Here is a 12,359-nt window from a genome sequence, read left to right on the forward strand (position 1 = left end):
CTTTCTATGCGAGGAATTTTGAATAACTGTCAAGCACAATGAATTGAAAAAAATTTAATTTTAATTCAAGTTGTCTTATGCCGTTTATGAAAGATTCTATAATAAAAATATTACAAAATCAAAATTCTGATTCTTTTATATTAATAATCAGGTAAAATAAAACATGTGTGCTGAAAAATTTAGAGAATTTCGAAAATGACGTTTTTCGCGCAAAATGAACATTTTGTAGTTATTCATTCAACCATTTTACAACAAATTCGTAAAATTCCTTACCTTCGCTTGAAAGTGAAACAATCCGGGTGTAGTATTGAACGTATAGTTTACGGTGTAGCTTACAACGCTGGAATTTATAATAGGGACTTGTTATTAAAAAATTATTAAAAATCCGGTCCAAAACAGAACCTTAAATTATGACTTTAAACTCGTATGCATAGGCTAAAAGATTTATAGATAATGAAAGAGGTATTTAGGTAATTTCAACTTTTTATTTGAATTTGAATAGAAGTCACGTGTCACAGAAATCTTTAAATCGTCTCTTCATTCCTCAAAGTTAAATTATGAAACAATTCCACAACCATTAAGCTTTTGACAAATGAGATGAGAACCTACTAACCTACTTACCTACTATTCTATTTTCCAAGTTTATTTATTGATTCATGTATGATTCGATTTTTAAAAATCTATAATTTAAGTTCCTCATTTTGATTTTCATCAAGCTACTAAATTTACCAGAGTTCGTTCAGGGACCATCCTTAAATTACATTACAGCTTTTATGGAGAAGTATTCGAGAATATATTAGGTTATATTATTCACAAACAAACCCTATTAGAAATTCATTGAATAAAGTATTCGTCTTTTTTCCTTGTTTTAAAGAAACTTCCCTTTTTACCAGTTTTTTGTTTTGTTTTTCACTTCAATGTGAACTAAATTAATAGAACACGATTGGAATATCTAAATGCATTTGGTTAATCGATAAATAAATTATTCTATGAAAAATTTATCATATTTCGTTAAAATTTCAACTGTTTTATTGAAAATACGTCCATTTTTATTGAAAACTTATCTCTTTTGGTAGAAAAGTAATATTCTTTGATTGAAAATTCACCTTTCTTGGTTGAAGTTCTGTTGTTTTGTTGAAAGTGCAGCGGTTTTTAGTTGAAGCTGAATATTCGGTGTTTGAAAATTTTTCCGTTTAATTCAAAATGTATTTTTGTAGTTGAAAATTAAACTATTCGACAGAATTCAAGGACGAAGCTAAATTAAATAACTGAATTAACGTTATTGCTTAATGACTATTAGTAATTTTATTAAAATAGAATATCCAAAAAACGTATAGCGCAAGATTTCTAGGATTAAGTAGGAGACCTACTAGATCGAATTTCAAAATTCTTTGAAGGCATTTCCAGGAAAACCCCTGCCAGGGATTTTTATAATTGTTCAGAAGCATTTTGGATAAAACACTCCAAGGGAATCTGAATTCACCAGGTCACTGAAACATATTGTTCGAGTTTGGATTTTGTCCAGGAGGTCGAGCTTTGACACTGTTCTTTGTTTTCCGAAAAGACACCCTCCAGGAGGGCCTGGGAGTCTTGATTATTAGCGGACTACAAGCATATTTTATTGAATTCACTAGGTCGCTGAATTTTCTGATAAAACTTAATTTTTGAGCAAGTATGCACTCGAGCAGACCTAGTTCATCTTTACTTTTTCCGGAAAAACTTAAGTTAGCCTTCGTAGGGACACAGAGTCTTAAAATTCCTCGAGAGATATGTTTAAATGACCTGTAAAATCCTCTGAAGCACCCGGATTATTGCAATTCTCATAATTACTTTTTTTTTACATCCTTTTAGAGTGATAATAGGAAAGTGCCTCCGGAGAATGATCAAACTCGACCTGGTAAGCCTTCTGGTGAATGCAGACCATCATCACTGTCTTTAAAACGCGTTTGAGCCGTCGCAGGAATGTAAAGTATCGAAATTCCTCGCTGAATATGATTAAGAGACCTGGAAAATCCTCTGTAGAACCCGGATTGTCCCATTTGTCATAGTTTTGACTTACAAATCCCTTATAAGGGGTTTACTTCAGAATATCTTTGAAGAATGTTAAAATTCGATCTTTCGAGGAATTTTTTTGTTGAAAGAGCAACAAATCTGGAAAAAATCGCTTCTAAAAAATTAGAAATAATTTAGGTGGATTATTTGTCTATTTCTAAATGCAGCCCAACACTGAAAAATTGTAAATATTGAAAATTGTGGTCACTAAAATTATTGTTGAATTTTTGCAAACTTTTTCGTACATTTTTGAGACTTTAGAAAAAGCTAAAGTTAATCTTCCAAATTTTTTCTTCATTTTTTGTTTTCACAACAATCACAACAAATTTCATCGAAATACAAGAAACTTCATTAAACAGGTCGAGTTACTTTTTCCTAAGTCTCAGGAAATTCCGTCCCGATATTAGTTCCTTCCACTTAGCAACCAGCGAAACAACATTGAAGACGATTTTTGTTGTTGACGGCAATATCAGTAACGAAAATAACGGAAGTTTCGGTACACGTTAACTTCACGTAACAAAAAGGAACGTGTTATATTGGTTTCTTAAGTTCGGATCCTCGGTGTTTTTGGTAGTAAATATTCAATTGCCTTAAATCAGATGTGCTGAGAATATAAAAACAAAATCATCTAAAATAGATAGGGGGTAGCGTCAAAGCGTCGAAAGAATTTGCTTATATCTTATTACATTCGGGGGGGGGGGGGGGGGGGGGGGGGGTTAAAAGTGGCTAAAGGTGTGTAATGTAATTTGCTTATGGTACCTTACCACAATTTTAAATTAACATATTCTGCGGCAATGCCATAGAATAAAAAGGTTATTTAGTAAAAATATGCATAACAAGAGATAGACATGAATATTATGTCTACAAATTCAATTCTTACTTTGATGTCTTGCAAATCGTGGTCAAAGCTGATTTTTTCCCTAAGTTAATTTTGAAAAGCATATCTTAAATTCCAAAACACAATCCAATAGGTGACAGCTCTGCGAACTCAAACGCAAAAACCATTAGTAATTAAAACATCGTCCGACAAGGAGCATTTTAGTTACTACATTATTTTTGCATTCCAATTTAAAAAATCACGATTGTCTCCTTAGGTAGACGAAATCATTTCGCTCGCCTAAGCTGCAGTTTTTTTCAGTTGAAATTTGAAAAGAATGCAAAATTCTCAAATGTTCCTTGACGGATACCATTGCATTAACTGATGATTTTTGAGGCTAGGTCCGCAAAGCCGCCATATATTGTATTGTATTTTAAAGATCAAGTTTCGTTCTTTAAAACTACCCCTGGACGGAAAAAATTCAATTTTTACCAAGAGTCACAAGACATCAAAGTAAAGGCGACAAATTAATTTGTCAACGTAATATACTATTTTTAATGTAAAAACTCATATAAAGTAGAAACTAAACTCCTTTTCTTTCAACAATAAAATTTCTCTAATTGGGAAAAGTGTTCCGGAAAGGAACACTCGATAAAAAGAAGGTAATGGATTAATGGTTAGGATGTAAAAGCGAGCTTTGGTCAGTAGCAGAAGGGATGACAAGAGATTAGGTCGCAAAGGCGAAAGGCGTAGAAAGAAAAAGGATTAGATTGCCTTACATTAAATTAGAGTTCATTAGATCGGATTAAATGTGAGCTTATTAGATTTTCATGGAAAGAAACGGGTTAAAAGCTTCTCTGAGAGAGGCACGACGGCCTCTAAGAAATAATTTTTTTTTAATTTTCATGCACGTGTCTATGCTAGAAAACAAAACCAGACTCTGTGCAGATAGAGAAAAAATTGCTGTTTTAAAAGATTGATATATATATTTGCAAAGCGTTATAGTATACGGCACCAAATGATATTGGAAATCAGGAAACTCAATAAAATACAGAATACAATTTCTCTTCAGGATCATAAAATCTTACAGCTGATATACCGTTTTATATAAAATGTCCCGCCATATCGAAAACCAATTCCATTTTAGAAATAAGGTGACTTCGGCGATAAAATTATGTTAGGTGGTCCTCAATTTACAAGGCTGACCACACAGTCACTTAGGTCACTTTCAGTTACTTTGATTTTACGTTTCACTTACTTTTTAAAGAAAGTTCACTTTAAATTTTGGCTATTAAAAAGCAAACATTATGCATGTGTATATTTATTCTATTTTTTCATTTAAATGCAAACTAAATTAATAAAACCTAACAAGGAAATCCAACTATTATGGGTTAAAAGTAAATTGTTTGAGATTGAAAAGTCTACAATTATATTCGTGGTTCAGAAGGGATCTTTTTTTTTATCGAAAACGCAACATTCTCTTGTTGAAAATTCATCTCTTCGGGATCAAAACTAAAATGTTTTCCAAAGTATTCGACTATAGAGCTTAAGAAATCAACTCTTCTGATGAGAATCTAACTTTATTGGTAAAAAGTTATTCTTTTTTGGTTTGTTGAAACATTAGCTTTCTTGTTCACTCTTTTCTAGTAAAAATATTAATATTTTTGGTACAAAATGCAACTGATTACTTGACAATTAATATTCTATTTTGGTAAGGATCCAACTACAGTGAAATTCTACTACGACGCCGATTTTGGGGCTAACGGTGGTTGGGAACTAACTCATTATAGCGCGCTCCGCTTTTGTTTGTTCACGCCTAAATGCCTTCTTGAGTGACAACCACAGACCCCGCACATCCCGCGCAGCACCTGTTACACCTACCTGTGACACAGCGTCAATTCTCGGAAGGGATATAAAAGAGAGGGCTATTAAAGGTTTCACTGTATTTTGTTGAAAATCATTTTTCTTAAGATTTATCATTGTAGTTGAAAATTCATATCTGTTTGAAAATTGAACTATTTTGTTCAACATTAAACTTTTTAACTAAAAATTTAACAGTTAAATTTTTGATGCAATTTTTATCCTTTTTATTAGAAAATTGAACTATTTGATAGACAATTTATGTATTTTGTACCAAAAAAGACAAATTTTTAATAAAATACATGAATAATTACACAAATAAGTGATTTTTAAATTAAATAGTATAAGTTTTTACTGCAAAAAGGTACATTTTCGATCAAAAACTGAATTAATAAATTTTCATTTAAATAAATTATTATTCATCAAAATTGTTCGATTTTCAACCAGAAATAAATTTTCAACTACGATAATGAATCTTGAATCAAAAGAAATTAATTTTTAACAGAATACTTAATTCTTTACTAAATCAAATTATTAATTGTCAACCAAGCAGTTGAATTTTTTATTAAATCGTATACCATATTTACTAACTTTTAAACCAAAAGGAAGAATTTTCAATAACTTGGTTTAATTTTTAACAAAAAAATATTTTTAACTCCAGAAAAAACAGAAATTGTACTCAAAATGTTTAATTTTTAAGCCCAAAAAAATTGAACAAAGCAGCAGAGTTTATAAACCAAAAATGTGAATTTTCAAGACAAATCTTAATTTCCAATCCGGTCATTTAATTTTCAAGAAAATTATGAGTTTAAAAGGGATTTTTAACGATATAAAACAAGTTTTAAATCAAAGAAATACATTCTCATGTGATATGAGACATCATCATTGAAGAAAATTAATTTTATACAAAGTAGTTCAACATATACCAATTAGTTGAATTTTTGATAATAATGTTCATTTTCTACCAAATTGCCACCAAAAATGAACTTTGGGTTGAGACAGAAAAAATAATTGTAACAAATTATTGAACTCTAAAGTCAAAACATCGAAGTTTCTGTGTCGCAATTAGGTCTTAAAAACAAATATTTTTTATCAAAAGCGTAGAATTTTCAAAAAAAAAATTAAATTAAAAAAAAACGATGAGAACTCAGCCAAAAAAATTATAATAAATGCCTAAAATGAAAAGAATAAACTTTCCAGCAAAATAGTTTGATTTTCTTACTGGTTTCCATTAATTCAGTTCGCATTTGAGTAGATAAGAGAAAAAAAGGGTAAAGAAAAACATGTGAAACCTGCAATAAACAAATAGGAATTCGTATTAATTTTTAATTTTCTGAAAATTTTGCCTGGAAAGTAACGTTAATTTTTCAGCATATTAGGCTCTATATTTTACATTACATTATAACCATTTTGGTATTAATATTTATATGTCAATAATATTATTCTATGTGAATACATAGTAAAATAATTACATTTTTCTTCCTTAATATTTGAAACTTTGGAAATTTCAAAACGTTTTCAGATCTTCATGAAACTTTCCATTTGGCCGAATTTTTCCATAAACTTTACAACTCTGTGGAGAAATGTAATTATAAATAACAAGTTGTAAGTTTTATACAGCATGAAATAAATAATTTAATTGCGGAAGGATTTTGTGAACTCTGAACGCTGTTAAAAACTTTTTTAAATTTTTTTAACACTTCCTACTTCTAATTCACTTTCTTGGTAGCTTACATTTTCAATAAACTAAAAAAAAGACAAATAATTTGTTAATTCAATTTAATTTATAATAATTCCTTTCAATTTACTAATAATTATATTGCAATCACTGAAATTCGTTGAATTCAATTGATAATTGGATTTAACAAATTTTTTGGATTACTAGAACTATTCTGAGTTTATCTTTATTTTGAATGAAATTTATTCAATTAATATAAATTCGCTCTAATTTTACTGAAATCAATGCAATATTTTGCATTTGAACAGTTTTTTTAAGTCAGGTAAATTCATTTGGAATTCTCCCTGAATTCGTAACTACTTATAGGACTGTCTAAAGTTTGCGCGTACCGAAATAATACGACTTTTTGTATCGAAATTTGAACACACGTACACATGGCCCTAATTTTTCTTCAATTCTGTAAATTCCACAGAATCAACAAAAAATTTGAGTACATTTCTAATGTAATCTGATCTTTTTATTTGCTTAATTTCTGTTAAGTTTTTAAATTATACTCAATTTATTGATTTTTGTAGTTTTTTTATTGCACCGCTAAGTATAAATAAAGTTACTTTGAATTCTTATGCATTTAACAACATTTTTCTGAATTCTCTTAAATTTTTCCTAATTTATTTCAAATTTAATAAATTCACTGAATTTTAAAAAGTATTTTTGAATTATGTTCAATTAACTTGCATGTTCATTAATTTAATCGCATACTTCTCATTGTCCTTGAATTTCACTAAATTCACTCGAATTTAATTTTAATCGTTACTTTAATTTAAATTCACTTAAATTCTGTTAAATTCTACTTGAAATCAGTTCGCTCCCTTTTATTAGAATATATGGATTTTATCAGACCTCCCTTAAATTCTTCCAAATTGACTCTTATTTTTATCAAATCAGTGCCAAAAATTATTAGAAAAAATGTAATTCTTTAAAATCCTCTGAAGTTTTTTCCAACTTCAACTGGATTCTTTTGAATTATTTTAAATTCAATCCGTGTAATATTTGTCAATTTTTTCAACTCATTTAAATTAATTTGCATTTCGTCCTAAATTCTCATTATTCTGTCCTAAAAGTTTTTTTATTTCTTAAAAATTTTCTTGCTTCTTTAACTTTCTCTGAATTCTTTTGAATCCACTTGAATGCTCCTAAACTCACCAAAGTCTCATATATTAACTCAATTTTTCTGAATTAATAAAATTCTTCTAAATTCACTAAATTATACCTGACGTACACAATTTTTCTGAATGAAGACTCAATTCAATTCAATTGGAATTCACCCTCAATTCTTATTAATGTATCCTAGATTGTTTGAATTTTTTTTCTATTCTTCAACATTCTCTTTATGCAATTAAACTTCTTTGAATTTCTTTGAATTCGCGTGAATTCTTTTTAACTCAATTATTTTCAACTCATTTCAGTTCCTTTAAAATTCACCCAAATTCATTTTAATCTGAATTCTTGAAGTTTTTTTTAAAATTTTTGCAATTCTCCTCGTGTTTTTAACTTTTGCTTAATTTCTTTAAATTTAATTGAATTGAGACAAATTTTGTTGTAATTTTTAAGTCACACAAGTCTTTGAAACTCACATTATATTCAAGACTAGAAGATTTAATATTTTTTCAAATCATTTCAGTTTATTTGTAATTTACGCTGAATTCTCATTCATTACTCTTCAATTATTAAGAGCTTTTTTGAATTTTTGGAAATTTTCACTTTTTTTTCTCTCTCTCGATTGTACTGAATTTTCTTGAATTCTTCTTAATTGACTTAATTCTACACAATGTAATCGATTAAAATATTTGATTTTTTTTTTTTAATTAATGCAGTAGTCTTATGAAACTCGACTTAAAATTTCGGATTTTTTAAAATCAAATTCTTTTAAACTTATTTAAATGTAGTCCAATTTTACTGAAATTAGTAGAATATTCTGAATTTTTTCAATTCACATGGATGTAAATAAAATTTTCCCTGAATTTTCATGAATTTTATCGGATTCTTATAATTTTTTATTAATTCCTTTAAAATTAACTTGAATTATATTTAATTGTTTTATTTTTTTTAATTATCCTGAATTCATGTAAATTCACCTGGATTTTTTAGAAATTTTATCGAATTATTTAGTATTCAAGACAATATTCGTCACTTTTGGCAACTATTAGGTTACATATTACCTAATAAGGGAAATGGGAAGCTTTAATATAGAAAAGGACATATCTTATGTCCAGACGTGTAAATAAACAAAATAATAACCTACACATTTCATCACCACCATCCCAACCCTAAGTTTCTTACATATTAAGTCCTCAATTCATATTATAAAAATATTCTATAAGAGTAATTTAAAGAAATCTGAATGATCATCAGAGGTAACTAATATCGATCAATGTAGATGTCCTTCCACAAACTACGAAAATAGAAATTGAACTAACGATCAAGTTAACTCTCCGAAAAAAAGAAAATACGTAACGTCATTTTTGACTAGAAACAGAATAAATTAAAAAATTTACTTTTTATCCAGTCAAAAATGAGGTCAAATATTTTCTTGTATTTAAAGAGTTAACTTGATCGATAGTTCTATTTATATTTTCACTTATTGTGGAATGGCATCTACACTGATCGACTATAACTATCTCTGATGATAATACAGATTCCTTTAAAGTACTGTTATCATAAATGTAACACCTGGCTTGAGATTGCTCGTATTTCTGAAAAAATATTTTTCTTCCCATCTCCAGAATAGCTTAATTAGATAATCATCCGACATGCAATCGAAAATTCTGTGGTTCGATTGCCAGTGGAGCAATATAAGAAGATCTTTCTTCAGAAAAATTTAATTTTAATATTTTATACACTCCAAACTTTTCCCTATGAATTTATCCAGATTTATTCAACAAAGAAGAGATGTATGAATTATCTGTGAAAAATATGATGTGTGTTATTATAGCCTCTTAAAAATACAACTCCAATCTGCACTTTCGTTTGTAAGAAATAAAAACAGCACTGAGTAGCACAATTCAAGTTACGCCTTCAAAGGACACCCGGTAACAATATTTCACATCCTTTTGTTCCGTAGTAGGATTTACATTTTCTCTCGTGCTATAAAGCAAAAGGTGCGGATTGGCCAAAGAAAAGTCCTTTGGAGAGTAAAGAATAGAATGAGAGAAGATAGTGAAGAAGAGAGAAAAATCTAGGGGGTAGAACCCAGTAAAATCGGTTCTTTGAGAATAAATTTGACGGTTTTACCGCAGCTTGAGTACCTTCAGCAAGGATTTCCTACGTCTAGCTAAGTCTGCTGGACTTTTTCATCCTGGGGAACTAGGACGGGCGGGAACTTTTCACACTCCTTCTTGTAGTTTTCTTTGCTAGAGGAAATCACGATAGAAAGGAAAATGAGAATTGGAAGGAAGGAAATAAGTTCGAATCGTTGGCTGTGTTCCAAAACCCGTTAGCTTCGGGAATCGTACCGCATGGTGATAAAATGTATACCTTCCATCGCATAACACTCACACAAGGCTTAATCCATTCACGGAAAAGTCAATTTCATAATTTATATGACTTGTTCCAAAAGTCTGTAATTATACGTGATATACCATAAAATAAGGTAATTTGGGACATGTGGAGTAAATTTTGACATTCCTGAATTGATAGTTTAAAATTGTGATCGATTGTGACACTGCGTGATACTCGTATTACTTTTGCTGGATGTTTTGTTTGGTTTGATTAGGTACATCATTTTAAATTTCACATTCCACATTTCGCTTTCTTTTATTATAGTTTCGTTGTATTTTTTTGCTACATGTGGAGTATGAAATCATACATAATCCATCCACTGTTATGATTTGCAAATCTAAAAAAAGTTTCCTAAATAATTGAAATACATTATTTTTCGAGCATAAACTATAAAATATTTTTATTTTATAAAGCTTTAAATTTAAAAACATTTGTTTCATGTAAAATTTCAAGCTTTATGCAAAAGCTTTTCCGCATTCATGTTTTTTTTCAACGTCTAATATAAATAAAAAATATCACTATAGTATTTACAATTTTATTTGTAATGAAAATCTATATGACGAGACCTTCAGTTGTATAGTCATCTAAACACAAAATTAAATTTGGCCTTTTTTTTAATTTTTTACCTATTGATAACAAAAAGCAATACAATTAAATATTTATGAACGTTTATTTACAATCTACATTGTTATAACATATTACTCTAAAACCAACAGCTTCTTATTTATTATAATTTTGAAACATTGCTAACCAAAAAGAAAATATCGAAGAATAGCAAATAGCAAACGAAATAGGGAATAGCAACTAAAATGGCAAATAATTTCTCTAATCCTTATCTATGTCAAAACCTTTAATTTGGAGCACCGCCCCCCCCTCCCAAAAAACTAATAGAAACAAAATGTTCCTTTTAATGCACATCTGTATTCCAAAATTATTAATTTGTAACATTTCCAAAGAAAATTGGACTGAAAGAAAAATTTCAATCATCTTGGGATTTAAAGAAAAGCTCTAAGAAAAATTTGAATAATTTCAAACGATAACTAGAAGTTTTAAAGAAATTTCAAAAATAATTTCAATTTTATAAAGAGATACAAGCTGTTATAAAATCTTAATTCTAAAATATTTCGTCATAAAATTTTGAAGATTTTTAAATGTCTTGAAAGGAGTCACTAAAATGAAATTTTTTCAAAGATTCCTGGGGAAATTTATAATTACTTTTCATTAAAAAATTAATTTGCAATAAAAATTTATAAGGCTTTTAAATGATTTAAAATATTGCTAAAAGCGACAAAGAAGCTGAAATATTTGAAGGCAATTTGTGTTTGAAAACATTGTCAAAACTTTATTAATATGTGAAATCGTTTTGAAAACTGTTTTAAATTCGAACTCTCTTTTCGTAGAAATTAAATTTTTTTCTTTAATATTGCAACTGTTAGTTGAGAATTCATCTCTTTGGTGAAAAATATAACTAGGCCAGGACCGGGAATTCGGTAAACTGGATTTTTTCTTTCCTGGAATTGATTGCGTCAGAATTTTGGGGGGTCGTTCATTTTTCGAAACGGTAAAAATTAAGAAAGGTAAAATTTCAGAATGGGTTATAATACATAATGGTAAAACTTAGGAATAGCAAAAAGTAGGAAAGAGCAATAAGTCGGAAATCCAAAACTCTGAAAGGTATTTCTTCGGAAACCAAAGAAGCGGAATGGATGAAAATTCAGAAGCGTTAAAATTAGGAGGGTGAAAAATTAGGAATATGTTAATGTACGGAGAGGAAAAATTCGGAATTGTTAATAAATATACCTATTAGCAGGTGTATAATTGTTTATTTATGGTAGCAAACAAATGTTTATTGCAGTGAATTTAAATATCATATCATAATAAATTTATGTTGTGCGTTGAAAATTGTTTTTAAATTATATAATGATAGAAAATAATTATTTTTTCGTGAAAAATTTAAAATGACGGATAAAATAAATTTATTATGATATGCTATTTAAATTTACTGTGATAAATATTTGTATGCTACCATAAATAAAAAAAAACTATAGACCTGCTAATAGCAACATTTATTTACTATTCCGAATTTTTCTACTTTCCGATTTTTTCCTCTCCGTATTTTTACTTATTCCTAATTGTTCACCCTCCTAATTTTAACGTTTTCGAATTTTTACCCATTCCGCTTCTTTGGTTTCCGAATAAAAACTATTCAGAGTTTTGGATTTCTGATTTATTCCTTTTTCCGAATTTTTCGTATTCCTAAGTTTTACCGGGGCCCGTTCATTTTTCGGAACTGATAAAATTTAAGAAAGGTAAAATTTCAGAATGGGTTATAATACATAATAGTAAAACTTAGGAATACCAAAAATTCGGAAAAAGGAATAAATCAGAAATCCA

General features: G+C 28.8%; 1 protein-coding gene across 1 annotated transcript in view; it reads left to right on the top strand.

Moving 5' to 3' along the window:
• The window catches only part of LOC117168452 (complexin), a 792,783-nt gene that overhangs the window by 583,451 nt on the left and 196,973 nt on the right, over positions 1–12,359 (top strand). The gene's annotated exons all lie outside the window — the stretch shown is intronic.

Source organism: Belonocnema kinseyi, chromosome 2 (genome assembly GCF_010883055.1).
Source record: "Belonocnema kinseyi isolate 2016_QV_RU_SX_M_011 chromosome 2, B_treatae_v1, whole genome shotgun sequence".
In the NCBI taxonomy this organism is placed as follows: Eukaryota; Metazoa; Arthropoda; class Insecta; order Hymenoptera; family Cynipidae; genus Belonocnema; species Belonocnema kinseyi.